We start from the raw sequence: 18,072 nt of genomic DNA, 5'->3' as shown, positions 1-18,072 counted from the left end.
ACACACACACACACACACACACACACACAGAGAGAGAGAGAGAGAGAGAGAGAGAGAAAGTGAGAAAGCAAGCTGCCAGTTCCGGGATTTGAACCACAGTCAGCCACGTGGGAGTCCAGTGGCGCTCTTCACCACCATGCCACCTGCTGGCCCCAGTGTGCATTGCCTTCTAACCTGGTGTCTCGGATCCACTCCAGGCTAGGTGCTGGGACCTTGTAAAAAGGCAAACATAGCCAGGCTCTGCCCTCGAGAATCAGCCAATAAGGCCAGGGAACAAAAACTGGCCCAGGACGTGTCTCAGCTGCGGCCCCCCCAAGGCAGAGCCCGAGATACAGGCTTAGGGGCAGGAAGTTGATGGCGGTGGTCTCAGGAAGCAGGATTAGGGAGTGGGGCGATAGATGGCAGGAAGAAAATCCCAGCAGAGAGCGTGCACGGATCAGGTTACCATCGTGGGCGGCCGGCTCTCCACCACGGGACCTTCTGAAAGACAGAGAATGGTTCTGAGCTCCGGAACCCCGGGGCAGGAAAGAGGGAGGCTCCCATGTAGGATGCTGGCCACAGACAAAGCCCACCGACTCGCCAAATCAGTGGGTCAACAGGGTGGCCAGAGGCACCATGGACAGCTCCGATGGGGCCCAATGGGGATCGGACTCTGCTGGGGGTGGTCAGGGTGGGCCTCCTGGAAGAAGTGACCTATGACAGGACATTTGACTACTGAGAGAGCCCAAATAGGAAATGGGGTGGGGAGGGCAGAAAGAGCATTGTGGGAAGGGGGAACAGCACATGCCGGGCTCAGAGGCAGGAAGGAGGGTGGTGCTTTAAGTGCTGGCACAGACTGGACTTTAAGGAGAAGCAGTGGATTGGACAGGGGAGGGGAGGGCCAGTTCAGACTGTGGGGGCCCCACGGGCCTTGGAGAGACAATTCCGACACTCGGGGCTGGCTCGGTGGTGCCCTAACGGCTGCTCCAGCGAGGCTGCATCCATATGGGTGACGTGGGCTTGGTTCCCGGCCGACTGGTACATGTAGGTGCACACGGCCATGGTCCGGGCTGGCTGGGAAACGCTGGAGGGGGTTCGTGGCATGAGACTCTAGGGAGTGCTTCTCTCTCTGTGTCTCTTACTCTCGTGAGGGAAACAAACTCAGAAGCAGACATTAGAAGTTCATCCTGGCTGTGGGAAAGGATGCCGGTAGGGGTGAGGCGAGGACGAAGGAGAGCTGAGATTATGCGGCGGAGCTCCCCAGGCAGGGGAGTGGCTGGGCTGGCTGCCCCTGACTTGCTGTGCTTCCTGAATCAAGGGAATTTGCCGTACCCAGAGGGGCTCATGGTCCACCCCTCAGAGCTGTGACGAGCAGTGAAGGTCACATCTGTGGTGGTGGCTGGGGTACAGGCTGGTGCACAGCAGGGGTTCAGAAACCCCCTCCCTCCTCTTCCTCCTCCTCCTCTTCCTCCTCTTCCTCCTCCTCCTCCTTCCCCTCCTCCTCCTTCCCCTCCTCCTCCTTCCCCTCCTCCTCCTTCCCCTCCTCCTCCTTCCCCTCCTCCTCCTTCCCCTCCTCCTCCTTCCCCTCCTCCTCCTTCCCCTCCTCCTCCTTCCCCTCCTCCTCCTTCCCCTCCTCCTCCTTCCCCTCCTCCTCCTTCCCCTCCTCCTCCTTCCCCTCCTCCTCCTTCCCCTCCTCCTCCTTCCCCTCCTCCTCCTTCCCCTCCTCCTCCTTCCCCTCCTCCTCCTTCCCCTCCTCCTCCTTCCCCTCCTCCTCCTTCCCCTCCTCCTCCTTCCCCTCCTCCTCCTTCCCCTCCTCCTCCTTCCCCTCCTCCTCCTTCCCCTCCTCCTCCTTCCCCTCCTCCTCCTTCCCCTCCTCCTCCTTCCCCTCCTCCTCCTTCCCCTCCTCCTCCTTCCCCTCCTCCTCCTTCCCCTCCTCCTCCTTCCCCTCCTCCTCCTTCCCCTCCTCCTCCTTCCCCTCCTCCTCCTTCCCCTCCTCCTCCTTCCCCTCCTCCTCCTTCCCCTCCTCCTCCTTCCCCTCCTCCTCCTTCCCCTCCTCCTCCTTCCCCTCCTCCTCCTTCCCCTCCTCCTCCTTCCCCTCCTCCTCCTTCCCCTCCTCCTCCTTCCCCTCCTCCTCCTTCCCCTCCTCCTCCTTCCCCTCCTCCTCCTTCCCCTCCTCCTCCTTCCCCTCCTCCTCCTTCCCCTCCTCCTCCTTCCCCTCCTCCTCCTTCCCCTCCTCCTCCTTCCCCTCCTCCTCCTTCCCCTCCTCCTCCTTCCCCTCCTCCTCCTTCCCCTCCTCCTCCTTCCCCTCCTCCTCCTTCCCCTCCTCCTCCTTCCCCTCCTCCTCCTTCCCCTCCTCCTCCTTCCCCTCCTCCTCCTTCCCCTCCTCCTCCTTCCCCTCCTCCTCCTTCCCCTCCTCCTCCTTCCCCTCCTCCTCCTTCCCCTCCTCCTCCTTCCCCTCCTCCTCCTTCCCCTCCTCCTCCTTCCCCTCCTCCTCCTTCCCCTCCTCCTCCTTCCCCTCCTCCTCCTTCCCCTCCTCCTCCTTCCCCTCCTCCTCCTTCCCCTCCTCCTCCTTCCCCTCCTCCTCCTTCCCCTCCTCCTCCTTCCCCTCCTCCTCCTTCCCCTCCTCCTCCTTCCCCTCCTCCTCCTTCCCCTCCTCCTCCTTCCCCTCCTCCTCCTTCCCCTCCTCCTCCTTCCCCTCCTCCTCCTTCCCCTCCTCCTCCTTCCCCTCCTCCTCCTTCCCCTCCTCCTCCTTCCCCTCCTCCTCCTTCCCCTCCTCCTCCTTCCCCTCCTCCTCCTTCCCCTCCTCCTCCTTCCCCTCCTCCTCCTTCCCCTCCTCCTCCTTCCCCTCCTCCTCCTTCCCCTCCTCCTCCTTCCCCTCCTCCTCCTTCCCCTCCTCCTCCTTCCCCTCCTCCTCCTTCCCCTCCTCCTCCTTCCCCTCCTCCTCCTTCCCCTCCTCCTCCTTCCCCTCCTCCTCCTTCCCCTCCTCCTCCTTCCCCTCCTCCTCCTTCCCCTCCTCCTCCTTCCCCTCCTCCTCCTTCCCCTCCTCCTCCTTCCCCTCCTCCTCCTTCCCCTCCTCCTCCTTCCCCTCCTCCTCCTTCCCCTCCTCCTCCTTCCCCTCCTCCTCCTTCCCCTCCTCCTCCTTCCCCTCCTCCTCCTTCCCCTCCTCCTCCTTCCCCTCCTCCTCCTTCCCCTCCTCCTCCTTCCCCTCCTCCTCCTTCCCCTCCTCCTCCTTCCCCTCCTCCTCCTTCCCCTCCTCCTCCTTCCCCTCCTCCTCCTTCCCCTCCTCCTCCTTCCCCTCCTCCTCCTTCCCCTCCTCCTCCTTCCCCTCCTCCTCCTTCCCCTCCTCCTCCTTCCCCTCCTCCTCCTTCCCCTCCTCCTCCTTCCCCTCCTCCTCCTTCCCCTCCTCCTCCTTCCCCTCCTCCTCCTTCCCCTCCTCCTCCTTCCCCTCCTCCTCCTTCCCCTCCTCCTCCTTCCCCTCCTCCTCCTTCCCCTCCTCCTCCTTCCCCTCCTCCTCCTTCCCCTCCTCCTCCTTCCCCTCCTCCTCCTTCCCCTCCTCCTCCTTCCCCTCCTCCTCCTTCCCCTCCTCCTCCTTCCCCTCCTCCTCCTTCCCCTCCTCCTCCTTCCCCTCCTCCTCCTTCCCCTCCTCCTCCTTCCCCTCCTCCTCCTTCCCCTCCTCCTCCTTCCCCTCCTCCTCCTTCCCCTCCTCCTCCTTCCCCTCCTCCTCCTTCCCCTCCTCCTCCTTCCCCTCCTCCTCCTTCCCCTCCTCCTCCTTCCCCTCCTCCTCCTTCCCCTCCTCCTCCTTCCCCTCCTCCTCCTTCCCCTCCTCCTCCTTCCCCTCCTCCTCCTTCCCCTCCTCCTCCTTCCCCTCCTCCTCCTTCCCCTCCTCCTCCTTCCCCTCCTCCTCCTTCCCCTCCTCCTCCTTCCCCTCCTCCTCCTTCCCCTCCTCCTCCTTCCCCTCCTCCTCCTTCCCCTCCTCCTCCTTCCCCTCCTCCTCCTTCCCCTCCTCCTCCTTCCCCTCCTCCTCCTTCCCCTCCTCCTCCTTCCCCTCCTCCTCCTTCCCCTCCTCCTCCTTCCCCTCCTCCTCCTTCCCCTCCTCCTCCTTCCCCTCCTCCTCCTTCCCCTCCTCCTCCTTCCCCTCCTCCTCCTTCCCCTCCTCCTCCTTCCCCTCCTCCTCCTTCCCCTCCTCCTCCTTCCCCTCCTCCTCCTTCCCCTCCTCCTCCTTCCCCTCCTCCTCCTTCCCCTCCTCCTCCTTCCCCTCCTCCTCCTTCCCCTCCTCCTCCTTCCCCTCCTCCTCCTTCCCCTCCTCCTCCTTCCCCTCCTCCTCCTTCCCCTCCTCCTCCTTCCCCTCCTCCTCCTTCCCCTCCTCCTCCTTCCCCTCCTCCTCCTTCCCCTCCTCCTCCTTCCCCTCCTCCTCCTTCCCCTCCTCCTCCTTCCCCTCCTCCTCCTTCCCCTCCTCCTCCTTCCCCTCCTCCTCCTTCCCCTCCTCCTCCTTCCCCTCCTCCTCCTTCCCCTCCTCCTCCTTCCCCTCCTCCTCCTTCCCCTCCTCCTCCTTCCCCTCCTCCTCCTTCCCCTCCTCCTCCTTCCCCTCCTCCTCCTTCCCCTCCTCCTCCTTCCCCTCCTCCTCCTTCCCCTCCTCCTCCTTCCCCTCCTCCTCCTTCCCCTCCTCCTCCTTCCCCTCCTCCTCCTTCCCCTCCTCCTCCTTCCCCTCCTCCTCCTTCCCCTCCTCCTCCTTCCCCTCCTCCTCCTTCCCCTCCTCCTCCTTCCCCTCCTCCTCCTTCCCCTCCTCCTCCTTCCCCTCCTCCTCCTTCCCCTCCTCCTCCTTCCCCTCCTCCTCCTTCCCCTCCTCCTCCTTCCCCTCCTCCTCCTTCCCCTCCTCCTCCTTCCCCTCCTCCTCCTTCCCCTCCTCCTCCTTCCCCTCCTCCTCCTTCCCCTCCTCCTCCTTCCCCTCCTCCTCCTTCCCCTCCTCCTCCTTCCCCTCCTCCTCCTTCCCCTCCTCCTCCTTCCCCTCCTCCTCCTTCCCCTCCTCCTCCTTCCCCTCCTCCTCCTTCCCCTCCTCCTCCTTCCCCTCCTCCTCCTTCCCCTCCTCCTCCTTCCCCTCCTCCTCCTTCCCCTCCTCCTCCTTCCCCTCCTCCTCCTTCCCCTCCTCCTCCTTCCCCTCCTCCTCCTTCCCCTCCTCCTCCTTCCCCTCCTCCTCCTTCCCCTCCTCCTCCTTCCCCTCCTCCTCCTTCCCCTCCTCCTCCTTCCCCTCCTCCTCCTTCCCCTCCTCCTCCTCCCCCTCCTCCTCCTGCCCCTCTTCCTCCTCCTCCTTCCCCTTTTCCTCCTCTTCCTCCCCCTTTTCCTCCTCTTCCTCCTTCCCCTCTTCCTCCTCCTTCCCCTCTTCCTCCTCCTCCTTCCCCTTTTCCTCCTCTTCCTCCCCCTCTTCCTCCTCTTCCTCCTTCCCCTCTTCCTCCTCCTTCCCCTCTTCCTCCTCCTCTTCCTCCTCCTTCCCCTCCTCCTCCTCTTCCTCCTCTTCCTCCTTCCCCTCTTCCTCCTCCTTCCCCTCTTCCTCCTCCTCTTCCTCCTCCTTCCCCTCCTCCTCCTCTTCCTCCTCTTCCTCCTTCCCCTCTTCCTCCTCCTTCCCCTCTTCCTCCTCCTTCCCCTCTTCCTCCTCCTCTTCCTCCTCCTTCCCCTCCTCCTCCTCTTCCTCCTCTTCCTCCTTCCCCTCTTCCTCCTCCTCTTCCCCCTCTTCCTCCTCCTCCTCCTTCCCCTCCTCCTCCTCCTTTCCCTCTTCCTCCTCTTCCTTTCCCCCCTCTTCCTCCTCCTCCTTCCCCTCTTCCTCCTCCTCTTCCTCCTCCTCCTCCTTCCCCCCCTCCTTTTCCTCCTCCTCCTCCTTCCCGGCCCCTGTAGATTTGGAGGCCCGTCCAGCTGAAGCCAAGTGTATTTCTGGGAGGAAAAGGGATCTGGGCGTGCTTGGTGGTGGTAGGAAGAGGAAAGCTGCCTGGTCTTGGCCTGGGACAGTCCCCTCCCCGCAGCCCAGGGTGTGGTGCCCGCCCAGCCCCCCTGTGCAGGTCACTGAGTGCCGCCCAGGAGTGGAACGGGAGCCTAAGGGGGGACCCTGTGCCCGACCCCGGCCGCAGTCCAGTCCTCCTGTGCCAGGCTGTTCCATACAGGGGATTGTCCAGAGCATCCTCCACACCCCTGCCACTGAGATCTTGTCTCAACTTCTCTCTTAATTAGGTTTCTAAGTGGGAAACCCAAGATTTCCGATCTCTGCCAGAGAGGCCCTGGGGTCCGGCAGGGTTCCGTTTAGGTAGGTCATTCACACCTCAGTGGGAACCGGGTTGAAAGGCAGCCCTGGTGAGCACTTTCCTGCCAGCCCCTGCTACCCTGGAGGGTGTGGGGGGAGGCCAGAGACTGAACTTCCTCTCCCCAGAGTGGGAGTTTCCCTTCCCACTTCGTAGGGCCGACGGATTGGCTCAGGGTCCCTAAGGACTTAGCACCTGGGGAGCCAAGTGGAATTTCTGTGGTACTCAGCACCTAGTGTGTACCTGGCTTGTGGCAGGTGCCCAATGATCACCGAACAGATAGGAAGGAAGGAAGGAAGGAAGGAAGGAAGGAAGGAAGGAAGGAAGGAAGGAAGGAAGGAAAAAAGGAAGGACGAAGGCCAGAAGGCAGGAAGGCAGCTCCTCTGGGGCCGGGGTCTGCCTCATTCCCTCCTGGGCCGGCCACAGTAGGTGCCCTGAAACTCTGGAGGAACAGACAATGCAGGTAACCAGGCCACGAAGGACAAAGTGGCGCAGTGTGAGGGTGACAGGGACGGCGGAGCCAGGCCCTCTGTCAGGGTTGGGCAGCTAAGGCAGGGAAGAGCATGACGTTCTGGAACCAGGGGGTCCCAACCCCTGCCCAACACACGGAGCTCAGCCAGCGTGGGAAGCCGTCCTCCTGAGGCCCAGAGTCCTGTCCGTGAGTTCGGAGAGCCAGCCCGGCCCTCGGAGGTTGTGTCCAGCACGAGGAGGAGCCCTTGGGATGACTTCCCTGTGGCATTGCCATGAGGTACTGTGCACGGTGGCTTAAAACAGCATGGCTCTGTCCCCTCTTCATTCCAGAGTCTGAATGGAGACAGGTCCCAGCAGAACTGTGGCCCTGCGGTTCCTTCTCCAAGAGAGGACCTGCTCCTGGTCTTTTCCAGTTTGTAGGGACCACCTGCATTCCTGGGGCCCCTTCTTCCACCTGCAAAGTTTGTTTGCTTCACCTTCTGCTGCCTCATCTTCCCTCTCTTACAAGGACCCCTGTGGTATTGGGGCCTCCTCCATTATCCAGGAAAATCCCAAGACCGTTCACTTTCTAAAGTTTATTTCTGTCTTCTATGAGAGAGGGAGGTCCCAGTGTGTTCTTCACGGCATGAGAACCGGGGTCACGGGCATGCGTGTGCATTCCTAGCACACATTAGATTTCACTTTCTAAATCCGAGCAGCGGTAATCGTTCAAGGGGTCTTTCTCTGTCTCTTTCTTTTATATTATTTCTCCCTCATCTCTTCCTTTTTTTCATCGTGCCACCCCAGGCTCTTCCTTAAAGAGGTGAAATGGGGCCCAGCCGTGCTGGTGCACGAGGGAGGGGCCACCGCTCTGTGCTGCTGCAGACCCTGTGGGAAGGCTCCGGCTTCACAGCTCCAGTCTACCTGAGCACACCTGGGACGCCTGGATGTGGCTGGCTGCAGGGCTGGGGAAAGACCACAGAATGAAGACTGGCCGGGGTGCCTCTCTTGAGCTCATGAAATTTCTCTCTTAATACACTTTGAATAAAGAAATTAGACCGACAGGATGTTTAGCTGTGAGGACAGGTACCAGTAAGAATGTTCCCTAGAGTGGGCTCTGACTCACAGAACAAGGAAGGCAGTTATGTGACATTAGTGCCCTTCCTCTTCCTTCTGTGCTCCTTGCAGACATTGGTAATCAATTGCAGAACTATTTCCACTGAGCTGGACTTGGGTGACCATACAATTTACTACACAGAATACTTTTGAGAGTGCAAAGGGGCAGGATTAATCATAATTGTCTGGATGACAGACATAAACTGGGGTGGCCCTGGGGAGCTCAGGATATTTGGGCATCCTACTTTTAAACCTGCTCAACCCAGTTCCCTGACAGCCATTGCCAATCGATCACCAAACTTGGCGCATGAGTCACAGAATTTGACTTTCCAGGTGTGACCAGGTGTGGTTGGGAGGGAGAATGTGCCTCCCTGAGGGTGTGTGGTCCAGACTGCCTGTCCTTCTAGGGTGGGTTTCTGCTCAGATGCTGGGGCTAGTTTCAGTCTCCTTCATCCCCTCCTGTGCCTGGGCTATCGAGCCATCTTTCAGGAAGCCACCTGCCCCTTCCTCTGTATTTCTGAGCCTCCCTACAGTGAGTTTCTACACGACACGCTTCCTGGGGAAGTCTGTGGGCCTTACATGCCACCAGATGTTCTCAGAAGGGGCCTGCTAGAATTGGACTCAGAAAAATGGTTTGGCAATCCTCGCTGATCCTTCAGGGGTTGAACAGGGTGGACCCATCCCACATGCCCAATACTACTGGAGTGATGGGGCCCATCCTTACCCGACCGTCCCTTACAGGAGAGGAAACCGATGCTCGGAAAAGTGGGAGGCAAAGCCAGGATCCGAACCTTCTCTCTTGCGCCTGTGTTCTTCCTGACAGTCTTGAGGGGGGACCCTGTCTTGCCCCGGACTGCCACATGCTCCCCTGGGCCGGTAAAGTGCAGCACCTGCCTCATCCCTAATTCTTTCCTTACTCGGCATCCGGGTGGGCCAGGGAGGGAGACAGCTGGAACGTGACGTGGCTCCCAGAATGATGTGCGCCATTATCGTCTCTTCACGGTGCTAATAACCGTGCAGGCACGTGGGGCAGGCCCGGAAGATGGATGGTGTCTCCAGCCCCCACCCCCTGCCACGCCCAGGCCTGTCTCTGACATTCCTCAGGGAACGTGGCCCTTGCAGACAGCTAGAGCATGCAAACTGCCCTCAGCCAAAGCATCCTCTCCCTTTTATAGCCGAGGAAACTGAGTCCAGGCTAAACTGGAACAGCCTGTACGGGGTGTGAGAAGGCCCCTCTGCAATCCAGCCATCGGCCCTGGGTCTGGCATTAGGAGATAAACTCCAGGAATCATTGGCTTTGACCGTTAACCTAGAGCCCTTCATTGTGACCGTCGGAGCCTGCCTGGCCATCGGGCAGTCCTGATGGTGCAGGCATGGTCCCCATGCCCAGGCGAGGAAATCAAGCCCCAGCTCCAAACATCATTTGCCCAGGGATTAGGAATGCAAGAGATGGGAGCATGATTTGAACCCTTGCCTAGCTGAGCTTGATTTCTTGTATGAGGGGACTTCAAAAAGATTATGGAAGGGAGCAGCAGAAGGTGTAATGGTTATGTTACTGCATTCCCACATAGTCGATGGTGGTTCGAGTCCCAGACCTGGTGACTTAAAACTCACACCGGGTATGTGTGCGTGCGTGCCCCAAATCCAGAGAGGAGACTGAAGGAGAAGGAATTACAACGTGGCCATCCCCCCTGGGGGGGTGATTTCTCACTTTCTGTGTCTCTGTCTCCCTGGTGAATACACGCACCCTATAGCAAAGATCTCTCTTAGGAAAAAAGAAAAATTTATGGAAAACTGGAATCAAAGGGTGAGTTTATTTTGGTACAAAAAAGTTGGAAATCCACGCGTAGTTTTTCCTAATATGTGTTTTACAAGACTTTCTTTTTTTAAGTTATTTATTTAATTTTATTTATTTATTTATTTATTTATTTATTTATTTATTTATTTATTTAATTTGCTATAGAGCATGTGCCCTCCCTGTACAGAGACAGAGAGACAAAGAGAAAGTGAAAAATAAGCTGTCAGGTCTGTCTGGGACTCTAACCACACTTGGCCATGTGGGAGTCCAGTGCCTTAACCACGCAGCTACCTACTAGCCCCAAGATCTTCACTTTTTAATTAATTTATTATTATTTTTGTGTGTGTGCTAGAGGTGTGTGCTCTCCAGAGAGAGACAGAGAGATAAGGAGAGAAGAAGGCACCCTCTGGCATGGTCACACTCACATCCGTCCTCCTCCATCTTTCCCTCCTTTCAGGATTCCGGGCATGTGCACACGTGCACCTGGCATGTGCTCAAGCCTACAGTGTCTGGGACTCAAACCGCACACTCAGCGAGATCTGGCTGCCTTCACCGTGACGCTACAGAGGCGGCCCCTAAAGACCTGCGTATCTGCCTTTTCCACACCAGGCTGCCTCTTTCCGAGCAGATTGATCCAGGGGAGTGTTTTCCTGGACCTCGGACTCTCGTGCTGAAGTGGAGCTTGCGGCATGTGGGTGGAATCTATTTAAGGGTGTGTCAGGGTGAAAACGCCCACAGCGGCACGCCTGTTTATTGAGCCCTTACTACATGCCAGGCATTACAGCATGACCCGTACCTGTGGGTAGGGACTTATGTCCCCAAAGAGCAGATGACAGAACTCCTCCAGAAGGAGACGACTCTGCCCCCTGCCCCCAGGCCACGGCCTAGTGAGGACAGGATCTGCCCCTGCCCCCCGCCTTCTGGAGGTGCACACCCGCGCTTTCGCCCAGGTTCGCTTTCATTCGTTTCCGTCTTGTGTGTGAGCAGATCCTGGCTGGAGCTTCCTGGGGGAGAGTAGATCAGGCCTTGTCTAGCGCCTCCCGCCTGTGACCCGTCTGCAGCTCCGGAAGCCGGCAGCCAGATGTTTGGTGTCCACAGAGCAGGCCCCAGCTGTGCTTTCTCTGGAGGCCTCGTAGGCCGACCTCGTCTAACCTAGAGGGTGTTCTCGGCAGTGGGTTCAGCCCAAGGTCAGACGTGGGCTGGGCAGCACCTGCACGGGAGAGTTTGCAGGAACGTTCTGGATCCATCTCTCTGGGCTGGGGAGGTCCTGCTGACCCTCAGTCACCTGAGGCTGGCTTTCTGAGGTCCAGCTGACTGGCCGTGTGACCTGCGTAGGTCCCTCACCCTCTCCGGGCCTCTATCATCTGTAAAGAAGGGCAAGATTGTCTGGATCATCTCCCACGATCGGTCCAGCCCTCAGGAGCCAGGACTCCCACCCACAAAGATGACCTTGACCCCTGTTCAGCATTTCATGGGAGATTCCCCTTCCCTGCCACTGTGTCCCTAGCTGTAAAATGGGTCTAATTATAGCACCTTCCTCGTGGGTGTGGCAAAGTGCGAAGCTCTCAGCAGGGAAGTTGGCACAGTGTCCACACTGTTATTAAGAGAGAAAACGGGGGACCAGCAGGTAGCATGATGGTCACAGCACTAGACTCTCACATGGCTGACTGCGGTTCAAGTCCCAGACCTGGTGGCTTGCTTTCTCACTTTTCCTTTCTCTCTCTGGTCAAATAAAAAAAAAAATAATAACACATAGAATTAAATAAATAAATATGTCAAAACAAACTAAATAAATAGAAATGCGGCATGATAGGAACACCCACCTGCTGAGGGTGTTCAGTGACCACACCGGGTTTTGGCAGGTAGAGGCAGCCCGGCGCGCCCCTGTTTCCCGCTCCTCAGAGCGGGGCTAAGAGAGCCCACGGCTTCTGTGAGGATGGAGACGAGCCAACAGAGCACCGCGTGGCCCCCGGTTCTTCTGTTCCCTGTCTCTCCTTCCTCCTCTGCCACTCCTTACCCTCCCCGCTTTTTAGGTTTATTTATCCATGATAGAGAGAGTGTGTGTGCATAAGAGAGGGAGAATGGGAGGGAGCCTGCACCGTGTCTTGTCACACTGCAGACCCCTGTCCCAGCCCTCCAGCTTGCCAGGGATCTTGGGCTCGCATTTCAGGCCAGCTGGGATCTGAACCCATGGCTGGCCGCGTGGCCTGTAGTTCTGCGGTTCAGTTCACTGCTCACCACGCTACAGAGGCCAGATCATCTTCCACCCCTCTTTTAAAATCCTTTTCCCCTTCAATGGTGCCCAGACACCTGGGGAAAAGGGAAGGGCAACACCAGCAATGTCCTCCTGTGTGTGGCTGCCCCATCCCGGGGCCCCTTCCCTGCAGGCTGGGGGGTAGGCGCAGAGGGACAGGTCTCCTCATGGGCAGAGACACCCCTCACCATGGACAGACAAAGGCTTGCCGTTTCGGGCTTCACTGTGGAGACTCTTGGAGCTCTGGGCTCAGACTACAGGCTTGTCCCTTCACCTTTCTGAGCTCGTTTTCATACCTGAGAAGTGGAGACAGTGACATTTGCCTCGTGGTAAGGAGTGGATGGGACAAAGCCTGCTTTGGGGAGTTTTGGAGGTCCCAGGCCTCAAGGTAAGGCACAGAGGTTCTGCCAGCACAGGCGAGTCAGAAGAGGGAGATAGTGCAGAAAACACGGGCTGAGGGTGACATCTGGAAATGAAGGGGTCACAGGGTGTGGCCTTTTCTCTAAGGCCTTCTCTAGCCCGGAGCCTCTAACTAATGCTCCTACGAAGGTGCGCTTGGCATCCCCCACAGACATGGGGTCTTTAATCAGCCTGGACTGGAGGGAAGAGCAGCTCTGCCCTCTCCACAGGGTGGTCTCCGAGCCAGCTGGCTCAGCCCTCGGGGTGTGGGCGGCTGTGGACTCTGGAGTGATTGGATCATGATGGTGCCGGCCGACTCTCCTCCTTGGGTGTGTGAATCAGGTACTTCCCAAACTTCAAGGTGTGCAGGAATCATTCCGCTTCTGTTAAACACAGATTCTGGGGGCCAGCAGATAGTGTAGTGGTTATGTTGCTGGACTTCCATGTGACCAGCAGCGGTTCAAGTCCCAGACCTGATGACTTGAAACTCACACTGGGCCCATGTGCGTGCCTGCCCAAGCTCCCAGGAGGAGAATGGCGTGGCCATCCTTGGTGGGTGATTTCTCACTGTCTGTCTCTCTGGCGAGCACACATATAGCAACAATCTCGCAATAAAATAAAGAAAGAAAAACACACGGATTCTGGAACAGATAAGGGCATGCTGCAAACGCGACACTCTGCTATTCCGGACCCGTGTAGGACGGCCCGCAGCCTGAGCCTCCCTGGACACGCTGGGTGTGTGCACCTGCTCTGGTGACCCAGGCTGGGGAGGCTGCGGTGGGCTTGGCATGAACCCCCTGATGGCAGCGACTACCTCTTTGTCTCTCTCTTTCTCTCTCATGGAAGACATACATAAATACACTTTGGAAAAATGTGGATACTGTCCAGTAGGCTCACCTACCTCAACTGCAGGGCCCCGCGCAAAGGGGTCCCCTGGTTCCAAAAGAATTTCAAGATGAAGACAGCAGAGCACCTGAGAGTGGGTGTGAGGCCCCTGTGAGCTGTGGGTCCCCAGTGACTGTCCAGGTCACATGCCCTTGCACCCGGCCTGAGACCCTGCATTTCTAGTAAGTGACAGGTGAGACCAGGGCTGTGGGTCCCCTGGCCACATGTTGCAGAGCTGGGGTTTAAATGACAGCCTGAGGAAGTGTCACTGCCCGGCTGGTGCCGTGTGAACTTGGACAACTACTTGGACCTCTCTGGGACTCAGTTTCCCCAGCTGGAAGAAGGGCGGTCAGCCAAGACGACCTCAAAGCCACCTCCCTTTGGTACCCTCTCTTCCCAGGAGGCCCCACCCTGTGGCCTCCAATCCACCAGCCAAGATCGAATCGCCAAAGTCGCTTCCCCCACCCAGCCCGGCTGGAAGTGATTTTTAAACAAAGCCCACGTTCCTTGCGAGCCCATCGATTTCCTGAGTTCCCGAGCCCACCACCACGCCACGATTCCCTTGCCGAGCCGACGCCGAGGAAGAAACAAACGGAGAAGGCCCGGCAAGGAAACAAACCAACCCCGCTGCGTCCCACCGCGTCCCTCTTTGCTTTGGCATCTTTTGAGGGCAAGCGTGCTGGTGACCATGTCCAGACATCAGAGGCCCCTCTTGGGAGGAGACCCAGGCTGGGGTGCTAGGAAGGACAATGGGAATAAAAGGAAGTTCAGACCCCAAGAAGGACCCACTGACTTTAATGCCATAATGGAAGTCAGGGGGCATTTTGCCTTCGAAGGCTGGCGATGGGTTTTGGACGTGAAGGCAACGGGCACCGTTTGTGGAGAAAGTGGCTTTTGGAACTCTTAGAAAGTGGGTGTGCTGGGGATGGGGGGAGGGGTAAGGGGCCCGGGATGGGAGAATTAAAATTCTGCTCCTGCCGAAGGTTTCTGGGCTCCAGCTCGCCGTGCGAGCATCGATCTGTTCCAGCATTTGACTTTCAACCATGACAAAACTGTGAGCAAATTAATTGTTCTTCAGGATATTAAGCATCAGACTCCATTAATCCTTTCTGAGCGAGATGCTTGCTGAATACTAATCGGGAGGGTTCCGGGCTGCCACGGGCTGTGTTTTTCTGCCACTGAGTCCCTGCCGGTCCTGCTGTTCCCGGTCTCCCCAGGGTGTGGGTGCTGAGGGCCGAGCGCCCCGCTCCCCACCCCCGCCTTGTGCTCCCTTCATTTCCCCTTGTGGCCAAGGACAGAGGGGGAACAGGTGGGACCAACCTGAAACCTCCCCCGCCCCCACCTGGGCGTCTTCTTCCCGGGAAGCCGTGGGACTGGGAGCAAGATTGTTTTATGCAAATTCCAATATCTGTATGCAGGCACGGCCGTGAGGATGAACACAAGAAATAATTACCAAATTATGCACGTTGAGTTGGTTTTCCTGCATCCTGAGCCCTTAAAAGGAAGAGAAGAAAACAACGGCGACGTGAGTATCTCAAACACGAACAGCACGTGGCTCTGGTCAGCCGGTGGGGCGGCCGCTGAGCGGCTGAGCACAAGACAGCCCCGAATCCCTGTGGGCTTGAGGGGGTGGCAGGGACGCTCTGCCCAGGAGTCAGGGGTTTTGAGCTCTGCACTGCTTTGAATTGTGAGGTGTCCTTGAGCCAGTCACTTCCCTCCGGTTTCCCCATCTGCAAAAGAGAGCTTGGCGTGAGACAGGACAGTGCTGTCTCTGAAATTTGGGCGTGGTTTGGTGAGGGGTGGGGGGAAATGATTGCCCCGAGGTGGGGTTGACCAGATGTCCCCCACAGGGATAAGGGGGACCCTGGGACTCTCCCTTGCTCTGCAGATTCCCCTGGTCCTGTTTTCTCAGGCAGCTGCTCTTTGGTTTCAGTAGGGTTTGCAGCATCAGCTCAGCCCCAGAGACTGGCAGACACTGTGGCTCCATTTCACAGACCACGGCCGCAGCAGTGGAGGTCCCAGCCAAAAGCATGTCCCGGAGGAGAGAGAACAAGGACTAGACGGCACATCTGTGCCCTCCCCCGGGACAACTCTCCCTTCCTGCCACCCCCAGCTGCCTCTCCTGGTAGCTGCCGATGCTTGCACCCTTCCCTGCAGGGAGCCCGGTTCTCTAAGGGCACTAGATCGTGCCTGCCTCCTACCGGCCTGGAGCACTCTGAACAGGAAATTCAGCCAGGGCCTCCCTGAAATGAGTGACTCCCAGAGGACATCCCCATGCATTATAAGGCACTTTGTCCTGGGGCTGGCAGGTGGCATAGTGACTAAGGTGCTGGACTCCTGCATGGGTGATCAAAGTTCAAGTCCCAGACCTGGCAGCTTGAAACTCACACCAGGGGTGTGTGCGCACGTGCCTAAAATCCCGAGGAGGATGGAAGAGAAGGGATCACAGCATGGCCATCCGCCTTTCCCCCGCCCTCGCCCGGGGAGTTAATTTCTCACTTTCCGTCTGTCTCTCCCATGAGCTCACATGCCCTATAGCAAAAAATCTCTCAAAAATAATAAAATAAATGAGGCACTTTGTCCTAAGCACTTTCTGGGTTTTTGTTTGTTTGTTTGTTTTTATTTATTTTTTCCATGAGTGAGAGAAAGACAGCAGGCTCTTCACCAAGAACGATAAGCTTAGCCAGCCCTGGACCATGGACACGCTTGACCCGAACACGGAACCCTTCCATGAGGGCCATCCTGGTGTGCTAACCTCGGCCCCTGCCCTACGCCCTTCCCACGTAACCAGGACAGTGAGATCCGAATGCCCTCTTCCCACGCATCGCCCCATCAAAACTCTCACCACCTCTCTCTAAGGTAGGCCTACTTTCTGACTGAGAAACAGGTTCAGAGAGGCCGAACCACTTGCCCCAGGTCACACAGCAAGTCAGTGACTGTGCTGGGATTCAACCCTGCCTCTGTCTGACCTCAAAGCCCAGCAGCTACACTATCTATCTATTGATGGGTTAGTTTTAATTCCTCTTTCCCCTGTCCCGGACAGTGGGGGAGTCTTTTCTCATTCTTTGCACCCCTTGCTGGCGTCACCACTGTCCATTTCTTCCAAGATTTCTTTTTGGACTGCAGTGGGCAGAGAGAAAACCCTGCCAGCCACTTGCTAACTGCACGGATATTTATGCCCGTGCAAACAGCATTCCAGCCTTCCGCATGATTTGGAGCTAAATGCAGTGTTACTTAATTAATGCACGTGTAACGCGAGAGCATATTACACCTATTAGGACAGGCGAACAATTAACATTCCTGGGCCAGGCAGTCCTGCAGGAGAAGGCTGAAGGCTCGCAGGCACCCCAGTACTGAACCAATTGCCCCCACCCATGCACTGACTCCCCTTGTCTCTCTGCCTTGGGCTGCTGCTTCCTCCTTTATTTTTAACTTTTCTATATTTAATCTTTCAGCTTGGACAGTTCGGAACCATCATGTAGTAAAATTATGACATAGAAGACGTTGTCCTATACATTCTATTGCCTATAAAATATGTCTTTTTGGATGTGTGCAGTGAAAAAAAAAGGTCTCTGAGCTCCACACTGCCAGGGCTCATGGGTCATCCGATATTTAAAATGTCCTACTTCTCCAAAGGATCCGATTTTCTTCTTTGTTTTAATGTTTAGAAGACGAAGAAAAAGAAAGTCACCTCTTTCAGGCAGTACTCCTTGATTGCTCCAACACTTTCCAATATTTTACTCCACTGATACCTTTCAGTACTTAAACATTATAGACGCCATGAAGGCACTAGCACCAGTGACTGTGGTAAATGACACAGGGCCTGGGTTATTGCATAAATCAGACAGTCCAAGAATAGTTGTAGAGCACCTACTATGTGCAAAGGCTACAGTGGAAATTCAGGTACCCATGATCCCCTGCCTCCAGAGGCTTCCAGTCTGGTGGAAGTGATTGGCAATACACTCACAAATAAGCAAAAAGAAAAGCCTGGTCCATGACACGAAGGTGTCTTCAAAAAGTTCGAAGAAAACCTGAACACATTATATATGGGTTTCAAACCTGTTTTGCAGCCAAATAAACTCGAACATTCATTCCATTTTGCCGTGAGTATATAGAGTCGGGAAATATGTAAAAGACAAGGTGGTAATCAGTAAGATCTCATTCCTGGGGTGATCACGGAGGGCTTCCTGCAGGAAGCACCTTTTGCACAGAGGCTCCAAGAAAGAGGAAGAGTGGACAGGGGACACAGAGGATGAGCAGCTCCATGGGGTCAGTCTCCTGTCACTGGCCAAATGATGAGAAGGCTGCAGAACTGTGCTTGTCCTAGGTGTGAAACAGGGAGACATGTTTGTGCATGAACGTCCCTCCCTGGGGGGCACCAGCCCTCATGGGTGACAGATGGGTGTTGGGGTATAAATTCCAAGGCTTCCTCGCTCCCTTGAGGTGGTGATTCCAAGGTGAAGGGTCCCCAGCACGCCTGAGCCCCAGTTGCCTGCAGAGAAAAGCCCCACGTAGGCACCATCTTGCTTCCTCAGTCCCAGTTGGTGTTTCCTGGGGTCCCCTCCTGAATGAACGAGCTGGCCTTAGGGTGCTTATCCACGCAGACATCTCAGGGGTCGGTGGCTGGTAGATTTCTCTAGGCCCCCAGCTTGGGGTCTCTAGAGAACCCTCCCAGGAGGCTCCTAGGCCAGGAGGATTAGCAAGGTCCCCAGGGCTGGCCTTCAGATCCCTCCCCAGACACTGTTTCCAAAAAGGATTAAGTAAATAAGTCCAGCGGGAGGGGAAGGGGGAGCTCGGGCTCTCACTGCCCGCTGGCGGGAAATTAAATAATGTTCGTTTCTGCCGCTGTGAGCCGGAACGAGGCTGGCCGAGCCGCAGGGCCGGGCCCGGAGGCGGCCCAGATTGGC

General features: G+C 57.3%; 2 long non-coding RNA genes across 4 annotated transcripts in view; one reads left to right on the top strand and one right to left on the bottom strand.

Annotated features, from left to right (window-relative positions):
• The window catches only part of LOC102482922 (uncharacterized), a 94,934-nt gene extending 79,407 nt beyond the window's left edge, over positions 1–15,527 (top strand). Inside the window, exons 2-3 of the long non-coding RNA XR_334475.2 lie at positions 14,584–14,690; positions 15,099–15,527. This is a non-coding gene — a long non-coding RNA (uncharacterized LOC102482922). The remainder of the gene's footprint in view (positions 1–14,583; positions 14,691–15,098) is intronic.
• LOC102483339 (uncharacterized) overlaps positions 13,989–18,072 on the bottom strand; it is a 7,494-nt gene continuing 3,410 nt past the window's right edge. For 2 of the 3 annotated variants that reach the window (XR_334477.1, XR_001370363.1), the window contains 3 exons: positions 17,225–17,488; positions 14,619–14,895; positions 13,989–14,217 (listed from right to left, as the gene is read on the bottom strand). This is a non-coding gene — a long non-coding RNA (uncharacterized LOC102483339). The remainder of the gene's footprint in view (positions 14,218–14,618; positions 14,896–17,224; positions 17,489–18,072) is intronic. The other variant, XR_334479.1, reaches the window with a different exon arrangement.

Source organism: Tupaia chinensis, unplaced genomic scaffold (genome assembly GCF_000334495.1).
Source record: "Tupaia chinensis unplaced genomic scaffold, TupChi_1.0 Scaffold000226_1, whole genome shotgun sequence".
Classification (NCBI taxonomy): domain Eukaryota; kingdom Metazoa; phylum Chordata; class Mammalia; order Scandentia; family Tupaiidae; genus Tupaia; species Tupaia belangeri.
The sequence above is the reverse complement of the archived record's forward strand: the minus strand, read 5'-3'. Positions and strand labels throughout refer to the sequence as shown.